The sequence below is a fragment of the Triturus cristatus genome, chromosome 7, assembly GCF_964204655.1.
Source record: "Triturus cristatus chromosome 7, aTriCri1.1, whole genome shotgun sequence".
NCBI classification, from domain to species: Eukaryota; Metazoa; Chordata; class Amphibia; order Caudata; family Salamandridae; genus Triturus; species Triturus cristatus.
This window is the reverse complement of record NC_140590.1, coordinates 1,090,505,067-1,090,529,675: the sequence shown is the minus strand read 5'-3', so window position 1 is coordinate 1,090,529,675 and position 24,609 is coordinate 1,090,505,067. Positions and strand designations below refer to the sequence as shown.

General features: G+C 44.6%; 1 protein-coding gene across 2 annotated transcripts in view; it reads left to right on the top strand.

The window, feature by feature from the left end:
- LOC146811144 (uncharacterized) overlaps positions 1-23,578 on the top strand; it is a 217,621-nt gene extending 194,043 nt beyond the window's left edge. For both annotated transcript variants that reach the window (XR_014966688.1, XM_085618211.1), the window contains one exon: positions 23,383-23,578. The gene's annotated coding sequence lies outside the window, so the exon portion shown is untranslated. The remainder of the gene's footprint in view (positions 1-23,382) is intronic.
- Positions 23,579-24,609: the final 1,031 nt, after the last annotated feature.

The following is a 24,609-nucleotide window of genomic DNA, read 5'->3' as shown; positions in this document are numbered from 1 at the left end:
GAGAGAGGAAGAGAGAGAGAAAGAGTGAGAGAAAGAGGAAGAGAAAGATACAGAAAGAAACAGTGTGAGAGGAAGAAAGAAAGAGAGAAAGAGTGAGAGAGAGAGGAAGAGAGAGAGAAAGAGTGAAAGAGAGAGGAAGAGAGAGATAAAGAGAGAAACAGTGTGAGAGAGAAGAAGAGAGAGAAAGAGTGAGAGAGAGAGGAAGAGAGAGAGAAAGAGAGAAAGAGTGTGAGAGAGAGAAAAGAAGGGATGGAGAGGGAGAGTGAGTGCCGACACTCCGGACAAAACCCTCACAGCTCACCTTTCCACTACCGGCGCGTCTCCAACCATGTGCCGGGACATACTGCAGCCCTCAAACTCACTCATCTGAAACATAGTATAGAATTAGTAATGGCAGAGTACATACAACTGCACACGCCTTCATCTCTATCCCGCAAATGCGTACCCAAGCTGCTGCACACCATCCACTCCCACCGCCCAGAGGTGACTACCTGCTGCACAAACCAGCATCTCTGCTTACCTTCCACCACCGGCGTATATCCAAGAGGGCCCATGACGTGAAGGTCGCACATTTGATTCTGTTGATTCTGGTTCTTGATATCGCAGTAGCCCGAGAACATTTCAATGTACAACGCCGAAGAGTGTGTGGCGTACACGCAGTCTAGCCGAACTCACAATTCAAATCCGGTCATGATTGCCAAGATGGTGTATCGAGGCCATGCATCATCGCAGGCTATACACCCGGTCAGCTCTGTTGGCACTAACTCAGTGGAACTTAAGTCATCGCCACATGGCGGGAGACCCATGTCAGGGGGGTCGACAATCTGTGAATAGCAGCCTGCAAAACAAAAAACAAGATAAGATTCTGTGTCACGCGCTCATCAAAGGAGGGAGAGAGAGAGAAAGAGTGAGAGAGAGGAAGAGAGAGAGAAAGAAAGAGTGAGAGAGGAAGACAGAGAGAAAGAGAGTTACAGTGTGAGAGAGAGAAAGAGAGAGGGAAAGAGTGTGAGAGAGAGGAAGAGAGAGAGAGAGTGTGAGAGAGAGAAACTGAGAGGTGGAGAGGGAGTGTGAGTGCCATCACTCCGAACAAAACCCTCACAGCTCACCTTTCCACCACCGGTGTGTCTCCAACCACGTGCAGAGACATACTGCAGCCCTCAAGCTCACTCATCTGAAACATAGTATAGAATCAGTAATGGCAGAGTACATACAACTTAACACGCCTTCATCGCTGTCCCGCTCCTGCGTACGCAAGCTGCTGCACACAATCCACTCCCACCGCCCATACGTGACTGCCCACCACTGCGTAAACAAGCATCTCTGCTCACCTCCATCACCTGCGTGTAGAAAAAAGGGCCCACCACGTGCCGCTGCAAGCACCAAGCCCGGGGTCCACGGACAGGGCACCCTCCACATCATGCAGCCCCGCTCCGCAGGCCACCAGGTCTCACATTTGGTGCTGTGTCTTGATTTTACCATGGCAGAGGACATACCAGTGCACCCGTCATCATCTCAGGTTGCATACCCATTCAGCTCTTGTGGTGCCACTAACTCTGTGACCAGCGAGGCCATGCCACATGGCAATAGGCCCCTGCTGTTCGATGGCTCAGGCCTACACTGCGGTCCAGCAGGGCACACAAAACCTGATCTGTCCAGACTGCCGTGACGGAGCATCATCGCAGGCTGCACACCCGCTCTGCACTTACGGTGCCCCTACCTCAGTGCACCGAAAGTTACTGTCCCATGGCGGTGTGCCTGTGTCGGCCGTAGTGCATCCGGTGCCAGCAAGTCTGAAATACAATGGCAATGGCGTAGAGCTCATGCGCATGGTCTTTTTTATTGGCAGGGTCACATGTCCTGTAATGCATGTTCTTGATGGGTGGGGTGTGGGTGTAAACCAGCCGTGAGGGAGTGGCTGTGGCGTACTGACAAATAGACCTGTGACCAGCAGATCACTGCAATGAAAACCTGGACCATGTAGTGTTGTCATTCCTCGCTGTAAGTGTAAGCGGAGTGGGCTGGCCTGGCTTATGCCAGTCCTGCGTGAGGGAGTGAAGAATGACTCCGGAGCTATTGGCGTGGTTCCGTCCTGGCCTGTATGAGGAATCAACTGATGTGGGTGTCCCTGTTATAGTGCTGCCTCCACCCAGGTCGCAAGTCCCACAACATGGCCAACATGGAAGGTAGGGGGAATCACAGACCCTACATCCATCCATACTTCTACACATGAAAGATGGTGGACATGACACATCTGTGTGGATATGAATGTTTATTGCACATTCAGTGGAGTGTTGCAGCTGCAGCAATTCAGGGCCATACAATGTCCACATTTCAGTTTTTGGCACATGGAGGGCAGCCAAATAGGGCCAAATCGTGCTCGGGGTTAGGCTGCACCAACATATATACTTATCCAATCACTCCACAAATCCCTAAGCACTTATAAATTCACTATATACTCTCCTTGCAATACTGTAATGATCCAGTCTATACACATGTACTTATAAAAATGACCGAGACAAAGTTACATAACCAAAGTGTTCTCCACTGTCAGAGGTAACATGGTTGCGTACGCTGTCCACCGCACAATGTAATGTGGTAGGGCCCAGGGCCAGCATCATGCATACATAATGAACACTCAGACTGAGTTAGAAAGATAGTGGAACTGGGTACGGGAATGTGCGCTCAACTCATTTTTATTACCAGGGTCACATGTCCAGTAATGTCTGTGATGGATGCGTGTGGGGTGAGTGTAAGCCAGACCTCAGGGAATGGTTGGTGCTGGCAACAAGTACAACAGTAATCATTGGATCACACAAAGAGATTCAATCATAAAGGGTCAATGATTTGTGCTGCACTAAGGTAGGGGCACCAGATGTGAAATAATACACAAACGATTCAATCGTAAAGGGTCCATGACTTGTGGTGCACTGAGGTAGGGGCAGCAGATCTGAAAATATACACAAAAGATTGTATCATAAAGGGTCCATGAGTTGTGGTGCACTGAGATAGGGGCATCAGAATCATTCAGCATATGCGCAGGCAGCGATGATGTGTGGTCCGGGAGGGCTGCACTGGTAGCATTGTCTGTTGCCTACTGGGCTGCGTCATCTGCAATCACAACTCAATCTGAATTGTGAACCATGCTGTCCATAGTGTTGATGGAAGGTAGTAGTCAGCACAGACATCGAGGAATGCTTTTTGTCACTTCCTCTTGACAAAATCCGAGGACATAGAGTACAATTCTCTCTGCAATTAATAAATGAAGGTTCAATTCAAATTGTGAGCCCTGCTGACCGCAGTGTAGGCGTATGGAACAAAAGATGAAATATGTATAGAATACATTGTCGAAATGTGTAGGTTTCAGGGACATAATAGTTGCCTACTGGATTGTGAAATTACTGAATCAAGACTGAATTTTAATGGTGAGCCCTGCTGACCACAGTATTGGCTGGAGGCAGCAGTCAGGAAGGACCCACAGCAACTTGGTGTTGACTTGAACTGCACAGTTAGTGTTACCTGAAGCACTCAGTGTGTGCGCAGCCAGCGATGATGCATGGTCCGGGCAGGCCACACTGGGAGCAATGTCTGCTGCCTATTGTATTGTGCCATCTGCAATCGTGACTCGATCTTAATTGTGAGCCCTGATGTCCGCAGTGTAGATCCAAGGCCGTAGTCAGCACAGACATCGAGGAATGCTTTTTGTGACTTCTTCTTGACAAAATCAGAGAACATAGAGTACAGTTCACTCTGCAATAAATAAAGGAAAACTGAATTCGAATTGTGAGCTCTGCTGTCTGCAGTGTAGACTGCCATTCAGTGTTCCTTTGGAGTTGCAAGATGAATTAGGTCATTGTACTAAAGCTATAATTGATATAAAACAAGTTCTTGAAGCAAGGATACTAAAAGGGTATTATGTAGGTTTTAGGGACGTTATAGTTAGTTGCCTACTGGACTCTGTAATTAATGTATCAAGACTCTATTTTAATTGTGAGCCCTAATGACCACAGTGTAGGCCAGAGGCAGCGGTCAGCAAGGGCCCATAGCCACGTGAGCTTCACAGTTAGTGGCACCAGAAGCATTCAGCTTGTGTGCAGCTTCAGATGATGCGTGGTCTGGGCGGGCCGCACTGGTAGCAATGTCTCTTGTCTAATTATTTCTGCTTTAATAAGGCTACCTGGTGATGACTTGTGGTGCACTAAGCTAGTGGCACCTGAAGCAACATGCGTGTGCGGGAGGCACTGGTAGCAATGTCTTTTGTCTAATTAATTCTGCTTTAATAAGACTACTTGGCGATGACTTGTGGTGCACTGAGCTAGTGGCACCTGAAGCAACCAGCGTTGCCAACTGGATTGCTTCATCTGCAATCGCGAGTCGATGTGAATTGTAAGCCCTGCTGTCCGCAGTGTAGGCCGGAGGCAGCAGTCAACAAGGGCCCGCAGACACGTGGCATTGAGTTGAACTGCACAGTTAGTGGCACCAGAAGCATTCAGCGTGTGCGCAGCCTGCGATGATGCATGGTCCAGGAGGGCCAAACTGGTAACAATGCCTTTTGTCTAATGAATTCTGCCTTAATAAGGCTATGTGGCAATGACTTATTGTGCACAGAGTTAGTGGCACCTGAAGCACTCATTTTGTGTGCAGCTTGCCATGATGCGGTGTCCGGGCGGGCCGGACTGTGAGCAATGTCTCTTGTCTACTCGACTGCGTCATCTGCAATTGCGACTCGATCTGAATTGTGAGCCCTGCTGTCCGCACTGTACATCGAAGGCAGTAGTCAGTACAGCCATAATTCTGCGGTGTTGTGCTGCTGGGTTCACAGGGGGCCTTTATGCAGGAGGTTGGTGATCACATCGGCGGCCTCGTGGCAGGGTGAGGGCCTCTGCTGTGGCCTTCCCAGAATTGAACCATGCCTAGAGCCCCGGCCTATTTATTCACACTCCTGCGCTGGAGTGCCGTACTTTGGACCAGCCCACTCTGCTTCCGCTTACAGGGGGGACAACACAACTACGTGACCGAAATCTTCCCCACTGCCTGAGGTATCATTGTTGCGTCCACTGTCCACAACACTACAAGCACCCACAGCATATGTCCACATGAAGAGGTTTCTGCTCTGCATAGTGAGGTCTGTCCAGCACAGCACCTCTACACTTGGTATTGTGTGCATTGTTATTGATGGGTGACTTGCGTCCTTCACACATACTTAGTTGCCACATCTCCCAACATTCAGCTATTGTGTGGCTGAGGTGCCATGCCGTTTTTGGAAGGCCTGCTGTCCTGTTCTGCGCTGCCTCAGTGGTAGTGGCGGGGTGGTCTGGGGGGAGCTCCTGTGGGTGGTAGGGGTTGTGGCCTTCTTGGGTGTCAGAGCTGCATGATCAGTAGCTCTATGACATGTGTTGTTCTTCAGATTTGGTTCTGGGCTGGGCTCCCTTTCACAATGTAGGTAGTCGTCCTGCTTTATACCAGTAAAAGGCAGATGTTTAATTCTTACTGCTAACGTTGGTTATCGCCTGTTTTTGGATCTCATCGCAGATTTGGCTGGTCATTGAAAATATCGGGAAGTGGTGTTTTTGTGGTATTTTTGCACAGGAATGCCTACTCTGCATATCGTTAGTTGTCAATCTCATTTGTGGTGATTTTTTTTGCGGAAGCTATTGCTGGAAAACTGGCGATATCGGCTGGTTTTACCAGTTTGAGAAAGGAATGATAATTTAAAATCACTGAAAAACATAGGTTTAATGAACATTTTAATTAGAAATTAGCATTTAAAAAACCTTTGAAATTCATTAAAAAAAAACATAGGTTTCAGAGACGTTATAGTTAGAAATTAGCATTTAAAAAACATTAGAAACTCACTGAAAAAAAACATAGGTTTCAGGGATGTTATAGTTAGTTGGATATTTCACTCGTACAAAACCAGAGAAATTCGGCCGTTATAGTTAGAAGAGCTAACTATAACTTGTGGCCCCGCAATGCACTGCTGATGACGTCAAATATTACATCACTCATGACATGGTCAGTGACATTACTGATGACATCACTCATGATATCTCAAATGACATCACTGATGACATCATCCATGTGATAATTGCATGCACCTCCTCACTCCCTAATATAAGCTTTGGTACAGCCACTGTAAAATACAGACTACCATTTTTGAAACCATAGACAAACCAATAGCAGTTACTACATACCACTGACTAGGTATACACACACATTCATTCATTCACCCATACAGTCACTCATACATGCAGTCACTCATCAATACAGCACTATCATATGCACTCATACACCTATACAGACACTCACACACTGCCACTCATCCATAAAGTTATTGACACAACTAGCTAGTCATGTAAAGAATCAATAACACTGCCATTTACTCACCTATACAGTTATACATTCACTACCTAACATATTCATACAGATACTAACATATACTTACTCTCTTATACAATCACTGACACAAGCACACACTCATTTATACCGCCGCTCTCACAATCACTCACTCTCACATATAGTCATTTATATACTCCAAGACTCACATATACTGCCTTTCACATATGTAGTTACTCACACATGTACCACTGAGACATCCATTCACTCACTGACACACCCATGCACACACTCACTCACCCATACAGCTATTTCCACATGCACTATTGAACCCATACACCCACTAAATTATCCACTCACACATGTATGCAGAAAATCACACACCCTCACCCACCCACACACACAAAAACTGAGGCACCCCTACAGATACTCATGCAACCAATAAATAACCCATAAAGACACTCATGTAGGTACTCACCAACCCATGTAGCAGTTTACACAACAACAGACAGACTCATACAGACATTCACACAGTTTAGTCACTAACCAATGCATTCAGTAAGACACAATGAATCAATCACTTATACAGTCAGTTACACACCTATTAAATCCTCCACCCAGACACTTATACGCCAACTCATTTTTCAAAACACCTTGGCATTAACATATCTAAAACATATTTAAATTTTACAGAAACACACATTCACTGGATGATGCCATAAGTGATGTCATTTGAGATGTCATCAGTGATGTCATCAGTGATGTCACTGACTATGTCATGAGTGATGTAATATGTGATGTCATCAGCAGTGAATTGCTGGGGAGCGAGTTAGAGTTAGCTCCACTAACTGTAACAGACGAATTTCTCTGGTTTTGTACGAGTGAAATATCCAACTAAATATAACGTCCCTGAATCCTATGGTTTTTTCTGTGAATTTATAATATATATATATATATATATATGTGTATGTGTATGTGTGTGTGTATATATATATATATATTATATATGCAGAAATGAAACAGAGAACTCTGGGTGGTTCTCAAGTTTAGGTGGAAAGCAGCTCCTGTATAGAGCACTCTCAACACCAGTGACACTCTAGATCTGCTCACCTCAAAGTCTTTAAGCATGGGAGGAGTACACTGCCATCCATACCGAGATATGGCCATTTTTACAGCAAAGTCTTTAAGCATAGGACTAGCACAGTGCTGTCCATGCCGAGCTACAAAATGACACAAGTCTTTTACCACTCCAGGCACAGTATTACAGTTTTGAATTCCTAAAATACCAACCAAGCCAACCTGAAATGAGTAAAAGCAACCGCTGACACAGTGTTATGCTCTTCTTAGAGCTTTTCAGAGAGGTATAGCTTTGTCCAGAAACATTTTGCAGCTATTCAATAAAAAAACAAAGGTTAAAGCTTAGTTATAGTATTTTTCAAGCAGCCTGTACATCAAAACAATTACCTGCAAATGCTTAACATAAGGATCATGAAAATCAGAACATGTCAATCATGCCATTATGATTCCAATATTAACATAATGGATAAGCACAATCCCAAAAATGAAAAAAAAATGAGCCATCATCTCTGCTCAATCGCTCATGCCCAGCTCCATCCATTCTCAAAGTACATTAGGAGTCAGAACCTTAGAACACTCCAATAGGCAGTAAATTACTCACGGCTACAGCCAACAAGCGGCCTTATGTCTAAGATGTAGTAGCATTGTCTGTGAGGGAAAGAATTACATTTTGCCTGGCTAAATACTCATTCCATTGCTCCTTCACATTACATCTCCCATCCCGTGCTCGAGCATCTATCCAAACCAATAGCTCTGCATTTGCCCATGGAATCACTTCCCTTTGCTACACAATCATGGTAGGGGTGAGTGCACTCCTCCATGCCATTGTGATATGCCATTTTGCTCATACCAATGTCAACATTTGGAGACCCATCAGCAGTGTCATGAAAGCATCTGACACGCAGGCAAACACTGTCTGCCAGAAGAACTCAGTTGTTGGACACAGCCATACCATTTGGAGGAGGTGTGGATTAACCTGTTGGCATCAAGGAAACCTCTTCCCAGTGCCGTGGAAAACACTTTCTATTCTGTCTGGATAAAGGTATGTGTGGTGCAAATAATTGAATTACGTAAATCTAAACCTTGCGTTCGGCATAATCATTTTTATTGAACCCAACCTCCTCCATGTGGAATCTTGTAATTCCACATTTAATTTCTCCTCCAACTAGACCTTGAGCCCTGGGAACCTCTCATCAGTGCTGTGATCTTTGAGCGCCCTGTATGTATGTGAGATAGCCTGTCTGATTCCAGTCAATGTCAGCATCAGGTCCAGCGGGCCAGCAATATGTGAAGGGTTCCCCTCCAATCTCCTCAGGTTCCCCACCACTCTCCTCAGTGCAGAGTACAAAAGGAACAGCCCTGGATCGAGTCCATCTCCGGCCATCAATTGTTCGAAAGTGCAGATACTACCATTCACTATTATATCCCCTGAGGTCTTCAACCCAACAGCTGTACAAGAGTCCACCGGGAAGGTCCTGGTTAAGTGTCTGTTCTGTGGGAGGGGCCAGAGTGGCAGGCCAGGCATATAAGGAATATTTTGTTTTCCCCAAAATATATATATCTTCCAAGTCCACGCTGGCATATTGGTGACTGCAGTATGGGGGGAAGTCAAAAGCCACTCCAAGGGTGAGCAGGCCCCAAAGTCCCTGTCAGAAGCTGTTCTGGGTTGGCCTCATCCAGTATCCATTGGAGGGGCCTCTGGAGTTGGACTGCGGCTTAACAGAACTTGTAACTGGGAGCTTCCAACCCAACATCCTCTAGTGTGGCATATAACGTCTCTAGTTTCACTTTATGCCTTTTATTCGTCCAGATCAAGGCGGCCAGTAACCACTGAAGGTCCACAACAAAGGCTCTCTTCAAAATCACCTGCAGCACTATCAAGAAATACGGGAGACACAGAAGGACTGACATTTTAGCAATGGACATCTCTCCCCCTAAGTGATAGAGGTTGTTGTGTCCAGAAGGGCAGCGATTGTCGCATCGAGGATCATGCCCTTCCCAGGTTCCCCTCCACCAGTTCCTGTCATACTTCCATAACAATGGGGCATCAGGGGTCTGCAATAATGGGAAGAGACATAATTTCCCCCAGTTAATTTGCAGTCCGGATATTTGGTCAAAGGTGTCTAAAGTCGACATTCACATGGGAGAATGAAAGAGTCCACTTACAAATATTTTAGTATGTCATCCGTGTAATGGAGACTATGTTAGGATGGCCTCCAACTGTATATCCTCAGTCACGCACCCCCTTATGGAGCATAAACACCAGTGGCTCCATGGCCAGGGTAAACATCAGGGGGGACATGGACACCCATGACTGGTGCATCTCTCAATCCTGAAACTCTCAGAAACGAGCCTCCTACTGCGTACCGTAGAGATGGGGAGTTCATACAACACCTGTGTTCAGTTACAAAACTCCTGGACCAGGCCCAGCTTTCCAGGGCTGCCTGTATACAGTTCCAATCCAGGGTGTCAAACGCCTTCTCTATGTCAAGAAAGGCCACTAATCCCTGATTATTTGTCTGGTGTGCCCAATCCATAATCCCAAATTACTGATGCAAGTTGAAAAAAGTTTTCCAGCCTGGAATAAACTCATTCTGGTCTAAGTGGATTACTGTGTGGACCATAGGCATCAATCCATTGGATTGTGCTTTACTCAATACCTTATAGATAAGATTGAGTAAAGAGGGGGTCTATATGATGTTACCTCCAGGGGTTCTCTACCAGGTTGCAGGGGTACTTCTATTAAGGCTTCCCTCATGCTGCCTGACAATCTTCCAGCTTCTTAGCTCCACTATACATTTTCAACAGACAGGGCATGCCACGCCCGGTATGTGGAAGAAACTGATCCATGCCAGGTGTTTTCCCTCTAGCTATCTGGCTAATAGCCAGGATAATTTCTTCCAGTGTCAGTGAGTCATCTAGTTCTTGTTTCAAGAGCGGGTCACGTCTCGGCATATCAAGGGGTCGTAGGTATGCAACTATGTCGCTGGGGTGTGTTGTCACTTGTGCCCAGCAAATTGTTGAATAAAATGTCTCACATTCCCTGTTGAAGCTAACTGGGAATTCACCATTTGGATGGCCCATATGACAAATTGGGGTCACTCAGAGATAAGCAACCAGTCCAGTAAACTGCTATCCTTATCTCCCAGTTCATGTTGCATTTTGGTGTATTACCTGCAGTTGAAGATAGAGAGGCATTGCAGCATCTGCCTATGTGAGTGTCTAATGTCCTGTAGTGTATAGAGGCCCTCCGGATCTGATTCCTATCGCTACTCCGCTTCCCTCAGTGGACCCCCCAGCTTGAGTAGTTCCCGTTGAAAACTCCTCCTAATGCCGAAATGTGATGACATACATTCCCCTGTATCGTTACCTTGAATTCATCCCATTTTACTCCTACATTTGTAGCTGTGTCTTTGTTTTCCATGATGTATTGAGTAATCTGTTCTACCACCTGTGTCCTGTATGGTATATCATCTAGTACCCTGGGCTGCAGTCACCACATAGGTATCAATGATGGAGCTCAGCCCCATCCAAATATCACCCACAATGGGTCCAATAATGTCCCTGCTAAATATTTGGCCCCTGTACAGGCAAGCTTCAGTCCCTTACTAGCATATATCAAATGAATACATGTGTGGAATACATTTAGATGAGAGTAATAGGAAACGTCATGGCGCAAAGATAAAGGGTATGCCACACATCCACAACTTGCCTTTTCATGGGCCCACTGTTGCAGTTGTCTGGAGTTTATGTGCAATTGAGCAGCCGGTATTGGGGGAATCAAGCTGTCCAGTACCAGGTCTTGATCACAATTAAATCCCCACACCACAATGCCAGACCCATGGCTGACTGCAGGATTGCAGGAGTGAACCAGTTAAAAACCATGGGTTATCCCAAGTTCGGAGCATACAGTACCACCAATGTGAAGGGTTCACCATCCACCATACCCTTTACAATGACATAACGGCCCTTTGGATCAATCAGAGTGTGCCCGAAAACAAATGGAACTCCCAGCGCAACCCATAGTAGCACCCTCTGGCGCATGCTGAATATGTGGTGCCCAACACCTGTCTCCACCACCTTTTACGTAGCCTGATAAATTTCTCCTTGATCAAGTGAATTTCTTGAGGGAAAGCAAACTGAGCAGTGCGCCTCCGCAAGTAGAAATAGATCCTATGACGCTTAGTAACATTTCCCATGCCCCTCACATTAAAGATCAAAACCATGTATTCTCTGAAGGTCTTGTTCTCCCTATTAAGTGCAGTAATGGCACTACAAATCATCATTCAAAAAGTGAGCAAGACCACAGAGGACCTAAGCAGTAAAGCAAATGAACACCAACAAATAAACTTTCAACTATCATGGAACTGTTTCCCGCAACTCCCACTCCTTGGGTGCACCCTCAATCGGTCACAGCCATTTAACACTGGTAATTATTTGGCTATTACTACTGAGCTTCTGCACTGCTGGTGGTAATCTATCCCAGATACAAACACAGCCAAAAGCCTCCGCTGCTTCATCTCCCGCTATCATCATTATGTCGAAGCACACCCTCGCTCACAAATATTGGTGCAGGACTGCAAGTGTCTGCCCTTTAACCACTGCCTCTATCCCTCCCCATCCCCACTCTTGCACGCATGCCACTGCACTGCATGCTCAATGGTTAGGAAGAGCTATGGAATAAGAAAGGAAGAAGAAAAAGAAGACATATACCATACTCAAGTAGAATGAAATAGGTCCACAGTCAGTGGGGTGATCTACGGACCACTCCACAATTCCTCCGGCAGCTCCAGCACCAGTTTGTCTTCTCGCTGAGTCTCATTAAGGTCCTCAGAGTTCCTGTACATCTGGTCAAAGGCCAAGGTTTGTCCCACCACTGCTATCACCTCCACTACGCCCAAGCCAGCCTGCGCCTTGGAGGGACTGCCTCGTGCGGGCTACCTTTTTTAGTGGCTCATATCATGCACCTCTGGGGCTGCCAGCCACCTTCATTATCCGATGGAGGTGTGCATTGTTGATCCTCCCTAGACTCAAGCCAAGACCACGTTTCCTCAGAAGTGGTGAAAAACAATGTCTAAGTGTCAGATACCACCCTCAACCTTGCTGGAAGCAACAACGTGTACGTGGTTTTCAGTGTGCGGAGCCAGTGATTCACTTCACAAAATGCATCATGCAGCTTGCGGACATCCATGGTGTAATCTGGGAAAATAGTGATCCTGCTGTTCTGCAGCATCCAGGGCCTTCAGCACAAGAATGCTACCACCGGTCTCAGAGGTGCCTGATGCTAGAGGGTGGCCACGTTTATAGGTACAGGTCCATGCTTGGTTCTTCTGCCCCCTCCAGCAGAACACCTACCCTGATATTATTCCATTGTGAGCATCATTCAAAATCATCTGCTCGGGCCGGTGGTTGTGCCACCTCCTTCTGCAGCACCTCTATCTGTGCTTGATGATCTGTGACCGTGGGCTGGGCTATCTCCAGTGCCTGCTCCACATGCTGCACTCAGTCTTTCAGTTTTTTATGATCATCCTTCAAAAGCACCATATCAATTATAAAAGAGTCCAGTTTTGGTTCAATGGAGGACTTCAGGCTGCTGACCACCGCCAGCAGTTCTGTGAAAATGGAGCTCAACCAGGGACAATGACAGTTCCACCACAGCCTGGGCCTGTGAGATATCACCACCTCTCCCTTACTGGGCTTTAGCTATTTGCGAAGGATAGTTAGTGAGTCCAGGAATACAGATCTAGCTAGAACAACCTGCATTATTAGGGGTATAAAAGTCCCCCCTCAGTCCTGTGGCACACAAGGGGGGCCAAACTGCAGCTACAATCTCTGTGACTATGATTACATGTTGGTACATATAGCCCCATAGGCAGCAGGCCATCCCAGGTACTTCAGGGTATATGCAGCACCGCACCTCACAATTTGCTGTCTCACCAGGTATTGGGAGGAGATGTCCTGAATGACCAGTGGGCAGGCAACAGTAACTATGCGTCCCCAATCCTCCAGGCAGCTGAGAGGGGGATAGAATCCAGTGACGGGTTATGCAGGACAGCCATAGGGCATGCAGGGCAAAAAACAATTAGACACTTTCCTCTGGGCTTCAGCAGAGCCCCCACCTTCTGCAGCCACCTAATGCTACACTCAGACTCTATCGGGGAGGTGGTCTGCTCCTTCTGTCACCATCTCCATCACTTTCCCTGCAGGAGCCTCATTAAGCCGGCGAGCCCGCATCGACCACTACTGGCGTTCCCTGCTGGGTGAAGGATTTCCTAGGTTGTGCTCCGCAGCACAGCGTGCGCCGACCACCACATTCCCCAGGGATGAGGGTACACCTGTCAGAAAGCCCAATCTGCCACCTCTACCCTCCACCTGGATCTCTTCCTCTTTACAGTGTGGCTGGGCACAGCGGATGCCTCAGTATCATCGTGGTCCCGGCCAACCATCAACCGGTTCCTTCATTGGTTCCAGCCTGCCATCTAGTGGCCACCCTCCTGTCACAAAACATACTCCTCCCCCGCATCTAAGTGACCATCCCGTTCGCCATCTTGTACACGCCCCCCCAAATCACCCGTCTAAATAATGCAGAATGAGTGTACTCCATTTTTCCCAGGAATGTTCTCCTGCCCATATCAGTTTTATTACTAAAGACCTCAAGTTATCAAAACACTAAAAGAACCTAGTACTACCATCCTAATATTGACGATACGAGACCAGCGAGGCTGATCCATTGGTCACCTTACTCAGTCAGCTTGTCAAGTGCTTCATCAAGTTAGCTCTTAATCCTGCCAATGCATTTAGATGTTCTCAGCGGTGTCACTATGGGGGTGCGGGGGGTGCGGACCGCACCGGGTGACACCCTCACATGGGGTGACACCCAGCAGGGCGCAGGGGGAGGGCGAAGGCAGTGTGGAGCGAGGTTGCCTGCCTCTGATCACCGAATTGTGGGCCCATCTTTTGAGCTGTCGGGAGGCCTGCGAAGACGACTTTCAGGCACAGCAGCTTTGTGTACAAGCTGAGGCCTCTCGCCTGCTTGCCCGGCAGTTCTTCTCTTACTGAAACAGTGGCTGCAAGACGGGGTTCTCACTCTCTTTCCTCTCCTTTCTTTTATTTGCTACCCTGTGAAATGGATCCAAAAAAGAAAATCACTTTTGCTGGAAAATCAATGTCGTATTTTTCTGACATTTAATTCCAAAGTGCAGCATCGGGAATAAAAGTTTAAAAATATGAAAAATAAATAACTAAATAAAGTAAGACAGCGTGGTAGCAAACTGGCCAGATTGATTTTATACACACCCAAACACATTAGCGCCACTTTTACAGAGTTTGCAGTGAAGCGCTATTTTTGTTGTCTTGGCTTTGTTTTCCCAGGGCTTGGAACTAGTGCACCAATCCTGGAGGTACTGCAATGTGACGATTGAAAAACAAAATTTGTACTGCTGCTCTGCATCTAGGGATGTTGTCTTTTTTTACCATACTGCTTACGTTTTGTAAGGATATAAGCAATGGTCATTGAAATAGGTCCATTCAGGGCCCTGTTGTTATGACCTTAACTTATCAGGCAAAAGCACTCACTGATTTCTGAACAGTGAGTGTAAAAACGTTAAGGTAACCATGTTGTTCCTGCTTACATTTCACATGGTTTGCAAAATTTTGCATTCCCTATGATTGTTTGCTTTTTCCAGGATGCTGTCACTTTTTACTTGTAGGCCACATATTGCTCTTGCCCAGTGCGTAATTTAAATTGAACCGCATCCAGGTGTTTATAGCTGGCAACAATTGGGTTGTAGTTGAAGGCAGTCTGAGATTTTCTCAGTGGGGCTTTATGGTGTTCAGTGGGGGAGAGGATGTGGCACTATGGCCAGAGCTGCTGAATTTGGAACTGGGGAACCAGGTTCAGCCTTAATAACCAGTCCACCAGGCCACTCTCCTGAGAGAGCACTATCTCATGCTAGACCTTAGAAGGCTTCGCAAGACATTATAATCCCTAGTGTCGTAGCACCAGAAGGTGGACCCTAGCATGACAAGTGTAGGTTAACCTTCAAGGCTTGTCCACCACTATTCATACTGAAGTTCACCTCCAGTCTTGCGGGCAGGCCTGTGAAGCAGCACACCCTAGAACAACAATGACCCTGTCACTGAGATCACAGGACCCTTGAGAAGGGCCAGCTCTAGGGCGGTGCAACTGGTGTGACCGCACCAGGTGCTGACTTTAGATGGAGGCATCATTTTTGCAAGTCTGTTATGGTTTTAAAGGCGCTTGCTGCCTCCTTCCTGGCCTCCAGCAATTTTCAGTAACAATAAAAATGTCATGATGACTCTGGTTATTAATGTTCTTCCTAGAGAGAGATCGGAATTTTGTCTAATGGAAGATTTGGCTCATGGAAAGGTAGCTCAGAGGGTTAATGTACCTGCTGCAAAGAACATGTACCATGCAGATCACAAAGTGCACATAATGTAAATAGGCCAGTGGGCTACTGCTTTTGTCAGAGAGATCCTTTTGTTACTTGCAGTTTATAAGGTAAAATCCTAACATAGAACAGTGAGCTATTAACTGTCATTTACTCCGCAGCAACACAAGTCACATTTTTTATTAACTTTTGATACGTTTGAGCTACAAACAATTTATTAGTTTCAATGGTCAGATCATGCTGCAGATCTTGCATTATGAGGTAAATATGGAAGAGCCATTATTATTTAGAAAACATTTGCAAACTAGGATTGTTAGCCATTCATGTTTGAACTGCTGTTTTGGAAAAGGGAGAAGTGCTGATGATAGAAACTCCATGGCTCGGAGACAAATGGCTTGTGCTTCCACATTTTATCGTATTTGGGGACATTCTGTGATTAGAAGCATATCCCACTTTGTGAATACGTTTTACTGTCAATAACTCATTAATACCTTAAATATTCATGTGTATCCATTGGTTGATAAAACTGGGCAGTGAAACCAAACAAATTAAAAAAATTGGGATGTTTGCGCATTCTGGCCACACCTAGGGCTCCGCCCACTGATCCAATCCTTGGATTATTCCCGCACTCTGATTCTCCACCCACAGTTCCCCTACTTTTTTACCCCCACTTCGACCACTGATATATAGTGTTGCTGGATAGTGGGAACACCACACCAGTACAAAGTACCATACCTATGATATTATAAATTCCAATAAACTGTTGACCAGCAGGCAGCCCACTGTACAACCTGATTAATGAGTCATTATCACACTGTTGCTAACAGGCACATTTTGTAAATATAGGACCTACATTTACAAACGTTACTAAGGATTCTGTATGGTCCCGTTATTTGCCAACTGTGTCCACTGACGGACTCGGAGCGGAGGAGGTCCATGCGGTAAGTCGTGAGGGGGTGACACCATGAGTTACCCGCACCTGGTGACACCAACTATAACAAAATGTAATCTGCCTAGAGAGAAATGTTGATGCACATTTTGAGAGGGGAAACAACCATTATAACACAGTCATTACAATGCACTACCTTTACAGTGAATCTGCATTTACATTGCATGCATTACAGCGCAGACATTACAACACATGTCACTACAACACATGCCATTACAATGCATACCATTACAACGCATGCCATTACAATGCATTTTAAGGTAAGTAATGGAGAATTTTTTTGTTTTAGGGTAGGTATGGGTTTTGGGCTACATGGGAATAGTAAGTTTTGCCTCTACACTATCCAACACTTACCCTACTGTTGCACTCACTGGAGTGAGAATAGTAATTTTTACCCTTACACTATCTAACAATTACCCTACTGTTACCCTAAAAGTATTAATGGTATGTGTTGTAATGGTATGCATTGTAATGGAATGCATTGTGAATCTAATTTCTAAAAATGCATTGTAATCATAGGCATTGTAAAATCATGCAATGTAATGGTAGTTGCGATGTAAAAACCACGTTGTAAAAGTATGCATTTTAATTGTTTGCATTGTAACGTCATATAGTCTTTGCGAGTTGTGTTATTTTAATGCACACACTAGTGGCTCTGTTGCCAGTGTCAGACTGACCTATTGACAGATCAGCATGTGGGCAGGCTGTGTAGCTGTTTGTGGGCCTGTTTTATGGCCCTGTGTGTTGGATTTTACGTTATAGTCCCTAATATTACCACAAACATTTCCCATAGCAAACACAAATGCATGCAGTGTCCAATACCTTGAAAAATACCCATACAGCATGACGTTACAAGTTCAAAACTGGCATGATTTCGGAAGGTGGCACTATATTTTATCTATCTGATTCGCTTTGCGTGTCACTTTTATTTTGTTGCCCGGGCCTCTTTTTGGTCCTAATCTGACCCGGTCTGTAGCTAATGCATAAAAGTGCGGACAGTGAGCAACAATGGTGAGTTTCTTGCAGCATAATATACACTTGAGGAAAAGCCCCATTAATTTTGTTTCTGGCGCTGGGGATAAAGTACAGGAGTGAGATCCAGGACAAAAACAAATCTCCCACTCTTGTTATTCTTAGCACAGTGTGTATATATATCCACATTCAAGCAAGGTTGAGGTTCCAAGTTTGTCTAAAAGAAAAACAACTCCAAAGCAGAGACTGGGGATTTATAAGAAATAACATAAGACTACAATGTACTAAATTCCTGTACACCTTCATCAAGGAAGGTGTTTATTATATCAAGAATATACCCTGTCAACATTTTAGGTTACTAGGAACATATCTTTATGTTCCCATTATAACTTTCTGCCACATCAAATAATTATTTCAATTTTTGGGAAAGGTAAATCAGCATGGGGGTGAATGTGGAAGTTAGAAGGAGACTGCCAGAAGGTTATGTTCATTGATACAGTGGGAAATTATTTTGAAGAGTTTATTCTGTCAATCTTGTCCACAGAGACTATTAAAGGACACTCAACATGCCTCTTACTTTTAAATTAAATAATCATATCAAACACATCTATAAAGTCCATCATAAACCTTTCTTGGTGATGTATTCTGCTGTTTAACCCCTTCCCTGCTCATGACGGAACCGTTCCGTCATGAGCCACGGTTGTCGTGTGCTCATGACGGAACGGTTCCGTCATGACAATCCTGCCGGCGGCCGCTCCGCCTGCGCGGCGCTGTTTCCCCGCCTGTGCGGGGCGACAACGCAAATGGGCGGAGTCATGACGGAACCGTTCCGTCATGAGCACAGCTCAACTGTGGCTCATGACGGAGCGGCTCCGTCATGAGCACAGGCCCGCCGCGCTGCCCCCCTGCCCCCCCCAGCGCTGCAGCGGAATGTCCGCAGCAGCGAAGGGGTTAATCAGGTTGCCAGTATGTTCCACTCTCATCCTTCCTCAGTAGATGGAATCACAGCACAACAGGCCAGAAATGTTGGCATTGAAATCATCAGCTAACAAAAACAAATCATTAGCACAGTATTATTACGCACCCGGCCAACCTTATGTCTATGCCAGACACGTCTGACAGCTGTATAAAATGGATACATTGAGAAGTTCTTAAAATAATTGCTGTGAAAGTTGTCATGCAAGATCATTTTTCCAATGGTAATTTTTAATATAGTATACTGTTTTTGTTAATACTCACAAGTCCAACTTTAGGAAAGAGTGTGCAGCAACACAGTGCAAATGCTGAAGCCACCTTTAGCTCAACCCAAAGTTGAAAGTGCAACTAAAATAAATGATGGATACCGTCTATATGTTAAGGTGTGGTGATCTATGGCTGCGAGAGCAACATAATATCAGTGACCCACCAACATTATCTAGTTTAGATTATCCTGCAAAATACTGTAGTAAAGCGGGTGGTGTTGGTAAGGACAAAATTGTTTGGGGTATCATTATATTTAATTTTATTGTTGCCTTTGTACACCACCCAAAGGATTAATAGAGTGCATTTTCACTCATCCATAAAGAGGCAGAGTCGACATGTTTCAGAACTACAACATATATGCCTCTTTTCACAACTAGTAAGTGTCCCAGTTTGTAAGTGCCCAGATGGTATGGAAAGGTTTGCCTTTAGCATTTGCAGAAAACTGTGAAAATTAGCTATATTCCACAAGTAATGTATACACTGCTCCTTTCTCCATAGGACCAAAACTTCTGATGTATATAGCAGAGAAAGATGAAAGGCTTAATTTGGTCAAAAACTGGTTGTCAACTGGAGGTTAACACCAGCCAAATGTGGTTGAGATGAGAAAAACACAACTATGATACCAGCAATGCGATGCAGCGCGCGCAACGAAATTCGTTTTATTAAATGTTTTCGTAACTTACCTGAAATCGGCCATATGCCGCATTTTGCAACCCCCCACCCTGCCCCTCCTCTGCACCACGTCACCGCCCCACCAACACGCCCTGCACGGGCCGCGGCTGTATGATACTGTTCAGAACTGTCAGTGTGGTTTTCAGTGACCCCAGGCATAGAGCTGGCTAACTGAGTTCAAATGGCTGCGGTAGTCACATCAGAAAGAGCAGTCATCTTGTCTTGGGCCTGACTGCCAATATAAAGATTGCAAGCATTTCTCTAACCAATCGCAGGGCAATTTCCATGAACTAATCGAGTTTCACCACTCTTTCACATCAGACATTGATCAGATCAAATATAGTCCACTACCCGGAACACAGATGACTGCCGTGAGGAGTTGACAGCATACACGCTTCGGATTACCCTAAAGACGCGATCTCAGTTTTAATCACGTTCCCCCTCAACCTAACGAAAATCACCACCATTGGTCACTATAATAATTCTTGAGTCCAGCACCTTGGGACTTTTTTCTAGCTAGCCTGTGAGCTATTTCACCAGCAGCGCGGTCAACATCTATCTTCTTTGGTCATATTAAAGAACACTGCTGTGGCATGCCGGAGAACCTCTGAACCGGCAGCCCGGCGTTCCTTCAAGATTAACTGTGCGCAGATACTGCTTAGGCCCAGTCGGGTTGGAATTATCACCGGCAATGCAAATACAAAGATTTAGACTTCAATATTCAGCCCTGAGGAAGTCGCGGAATTGCTTTCCACATGCGACGAAACACGGGTTGGCTAGTTTCTGTTGTGGCTTAATGAAAATCGCATTAATGAAACAGCAACACTACAGCAGCATGATTATGGATCGTTCTTGATTGAATCAAATTGTTGTAATAATATTACATACTGTTTATTATCTAGTTGTGTGCCTAGGTCTTGTTAGAAAATTGATCAGAATAAATTAGTTTGTTCAGATATTTAAAAACATCCAATAAAATAAAAAAAGACAACAACATTTATACACTGTTCTAAATGAATAATAAATCATTTCAAATGTTCAATAAACATCAAATTAAAACAAAATTGTTTATACCTGCTAGAAATGGTTCCAAGTCGTGACATCTCCTATTTTGCATAATCATTGCCATCAGGCAAGTGGTGTGACGTGACCTTTTATACAAATTAAACCACGTGACATTATACAAATTCCATGTTATATAAATTCAACATCATATGAATTTTTGTGACTTGCGCTGACTTGATGTTACCTACATGCTATACATAGAATAAATAACATACCATACCATAATGTAACGTCAACATCAACCATTTTTGTGAGCGCAAACTGTGCGATTCGCAAAAAATCGTCCGTTTGCATCCGCAATAAGGGCTTCTGCGATGCATTAAACTGTCAGCCTCTCACAATTTGAGAAATCGCAATTTTTTTTAGATTTCTTAAATTGCGATTGCATTTAAGGAATCACAAATTGCTACTCCTTAAATGCAATGCATGATGGAATCGCAAATTGCAAATTTGCTAAATGGGGGCGCAAATTACCATCAATTTGTACTTGATGGTAATTTGCAAAAACTTTTAAAAATGCCTTAAAGTGCTTTTTTCAAAGTTGTAGGTTACACTCACACATGCTTTTGGGGCATGTGTATGCGCAGCATGTGTGCACAGGTCAATTTCAGGGGTGCAACAGGGTGTCCTTTTGACTCCCTTGCACCCTTGAAATTGCACACGCAATTTGCGAGTAACATTGGTACTCGCAAATTGCGCATGCAATCTCCCATTCATGAATAGGAAGGCATTCCTTATTTGCGACTCGCAATTTGCGAGTCACAATTAAGGAATGTTTAGAAATCACTAATTTCATAGCGATTCCTACATGCATTGGCTTTTGCAATTGCTTAATTGCGATTCCTTAATATTCGCAATTAAGGAACCGCAAAAGTCTACATTGATGCATGTGCCCCATAAAGTTACTGTTTAATGGCCACCACAACAACATCAGGGTTCTGCTGTTTAATGGGTGGTTAAGTCACAATCAAAGGGAATAAATCATGTGTGTCAGTTTTCCAGAGTCAAAATGTCTCCGTCAAGGGTGCAGTTTATGTTTATACCCCGTTCCTTCAGTTAGATGAGCAGTGTCATCATCGGGTCTTAATCACCTGGGTTCTCCAGGTAATCTGTTGTCCTCCACCAGGAGGGAGACTGTTTGGTTTAGGAAGCCTTAAGTGATAGGTAGATAGTGAAAAGTGTGAGTTAAACTTACCTCAGTTCAGGTAGGAAGTATTTTATTAGTCAGAAAGGAATAATATTAAAAAAGAATAAAAATTGAGCTTTAGTTGACGTGTTAGTGATCCAGAGCACCTAGTGGTTGGTTGACCTGTTTTGCCCTAGGTCGCCCTTGTGGTTCAGGGGGGTCTTCATCAGGATCAGTGTGAGAGTGACTTTTTGGGGGGATCGCTCAGTGTGTGTAGGTAGATTGACTTACGACTCTTCGTCTGTGAGCTTGATTGCTCAATGTCTGACGGTGTGTTATAGGTCCAGACTCTGCCCATAAATATGGACGACAGAAAAACAGAAAAAGACACTACATTCTGACTACATGCAATGATAGGTACTGTCTTGCCCAATGTGGTGCTACAATGAATAAAAACCTAATTGAGGAGCAGGGGTGGTGTTATCCATATTCTGCACATACAGACTCTAGTAATCTTGCAAAGGATTTGTGAATATACTCTTTATGTGTCCAATGTTGTATTGGTGTCCTCTAGGAGCCTCACGAATTGTTGTTGGAAACAACGGTGTCATCATAAATGAAGCTGTGTTTGACTAGGGTGGCTAGAGCAAAGGGAAAAGGGAGCGTATAGGCAGCACCCCCGATGCTTGGTTAATTCAGAGAATAACACAGCTTCCCATCTTAGTACGCAAATGTTAGGTGATTACACACCCCGCTGTCAACAGCGGACTATCGCTCAGAGGCAAGAACAATATATGGCTTGGACGTGCCCAATCGTTTTCCTCACCTCATGTAAGCAAAACTGCAGGGTAGAGGTGTCACTGTGAGGTGGCATTTTGTGAATAAATATAACCTCTTCAGGGCTGGGACAGACAGAACACTGCCCTGTTCATAAATGTTGCGAAGGACTGAACACACGCTTTTATGAGCGGGCTGTCACTTTAAAAAGCCACTTATAGACTGAAGAGTCTCAAGGCAACTTCCATGTGTGTTAAACCGAGTGCTTGCTCCCCTCCCCCCTAAGTGTGTGCGACCTTAATTGGGTTAAGCCTAAATGATGATGTTTATTAGGGAACTGAGTCAAACACACTAAGAACCCGGTTTCATAAGTGCACATGACTCAAAGTTCACTCATTTGCAGGTGTGCATTCACAGGGCTAGAGCGTGAACTAAAAATGACAATCTCTTCAGTAGGCAGCATGCACACTACCACTACAAGCCATCGATCAATCTAAACAAATACAAAGGCTGGTATATTAATTTTCAGGACACATTCCCTAAGATATCCGGTTAAATGCCCCTCTGAACTGTCCTTCCCTGTCTAATGTATCAACTTGATGAAGGGCAAAATTATGCCAGCTTATGTTGACACACCATGCACAAAGAAGTCTGCTATCACTGCATCAGTTGGTTTTACAGTGATCTACTTAGAGGGGTTTGCATTTCATTCATACAGTAGTAAGTTATTCACCATTGTCTGTTTTTCTCTCTTGCAGGGTAGCACTGCCCCTGGTCTTCATGCTACTTGATGAATTCTGCAACAACGCTGATTGGTGGAAACAGGCCCTTTCCAACTTTCTACACAAGGGATCAATTTCTCTTTCTCCGACTTAACACGTTATTCTCTAGGAACCTCTTGTGATTCTGCTATTCCTTGTGCCACTTTTCCAATAAAGTAGAAAGAGCATCACAGTCCCTGTCTCGACTCCATCATTTATTAGATCTAGGAGGATAGACTGAGCAGCCAGAGACTGCATTTGAGAGCGGACGTTGGACTTTTACGCAAACTTTGTAAAATATTACTATCAGTGGTAAGAAACCATCCAACACATCATGGTTGTTCAGCACTGTTCCTTGTGGAGGCGGGAATTCTTCTGCCAGTTTCAGCTCTACAGACATTGCTGGGGTCACTTGGGGACTTACTGAGCAGAGAACCTTTACAATACTAGCACAGCTACTGGGGGGATTCTGAGCCAATTGCACACCAGGAAACACATTCAATCTGCACCGCACAGCCAATAGGACTGGCCGTCACACTGTTTATTAGTGGATATGTTAGTTAAAGTAGAGTAAATCTAACTGCCAAATAAAACAAACGTTGTGTTATAGCTCTTAAAGTGAAGTGATTAACATAATGACCTTGGCATAAAGCAGATGAATTCATGATAAAATACAGTGCCTAAAGCAAGATGAGGCACTTTTATCACGTGTGTATTAAAACAGCAAACTTAAAAGAGGCACTGCTTAAACTGTCTCCGTACCATGCAGAAAAGAATGACATTAACCACACCTATTTTCATCAAAATCTAGATATTCAAATTAAAATCTTTTGTGATCATGACAATATGTAGCACGTCATACGAATACAATATGTTTTTACCAAGTGTGCACTATGATAACAACTGCATGACAGGTAATAGTTCAATTATATCTGTAGACAGCAAGGTAAAAGCATATACACTGCCATATTATTGCTAAGAAATTCAAACATCCAGCTGTTACCAGAGGAATAAGAACAGGATGATGAATTAGAGCGGGAAAAATTAAAGTAGGTTCTAAAAATGGGCTGAACAACAACAAAAAAACACAACCGCCACCATTAAATGCTTTTTTGCAAGTAGAAAACAGTACAATCGAGCACAAAAACCAAGAAGGCATTGCCACTGTATCATAAAGTATTCAAATCTAACATTATATTTTCATAATAAAAGTCATGCGCTTCA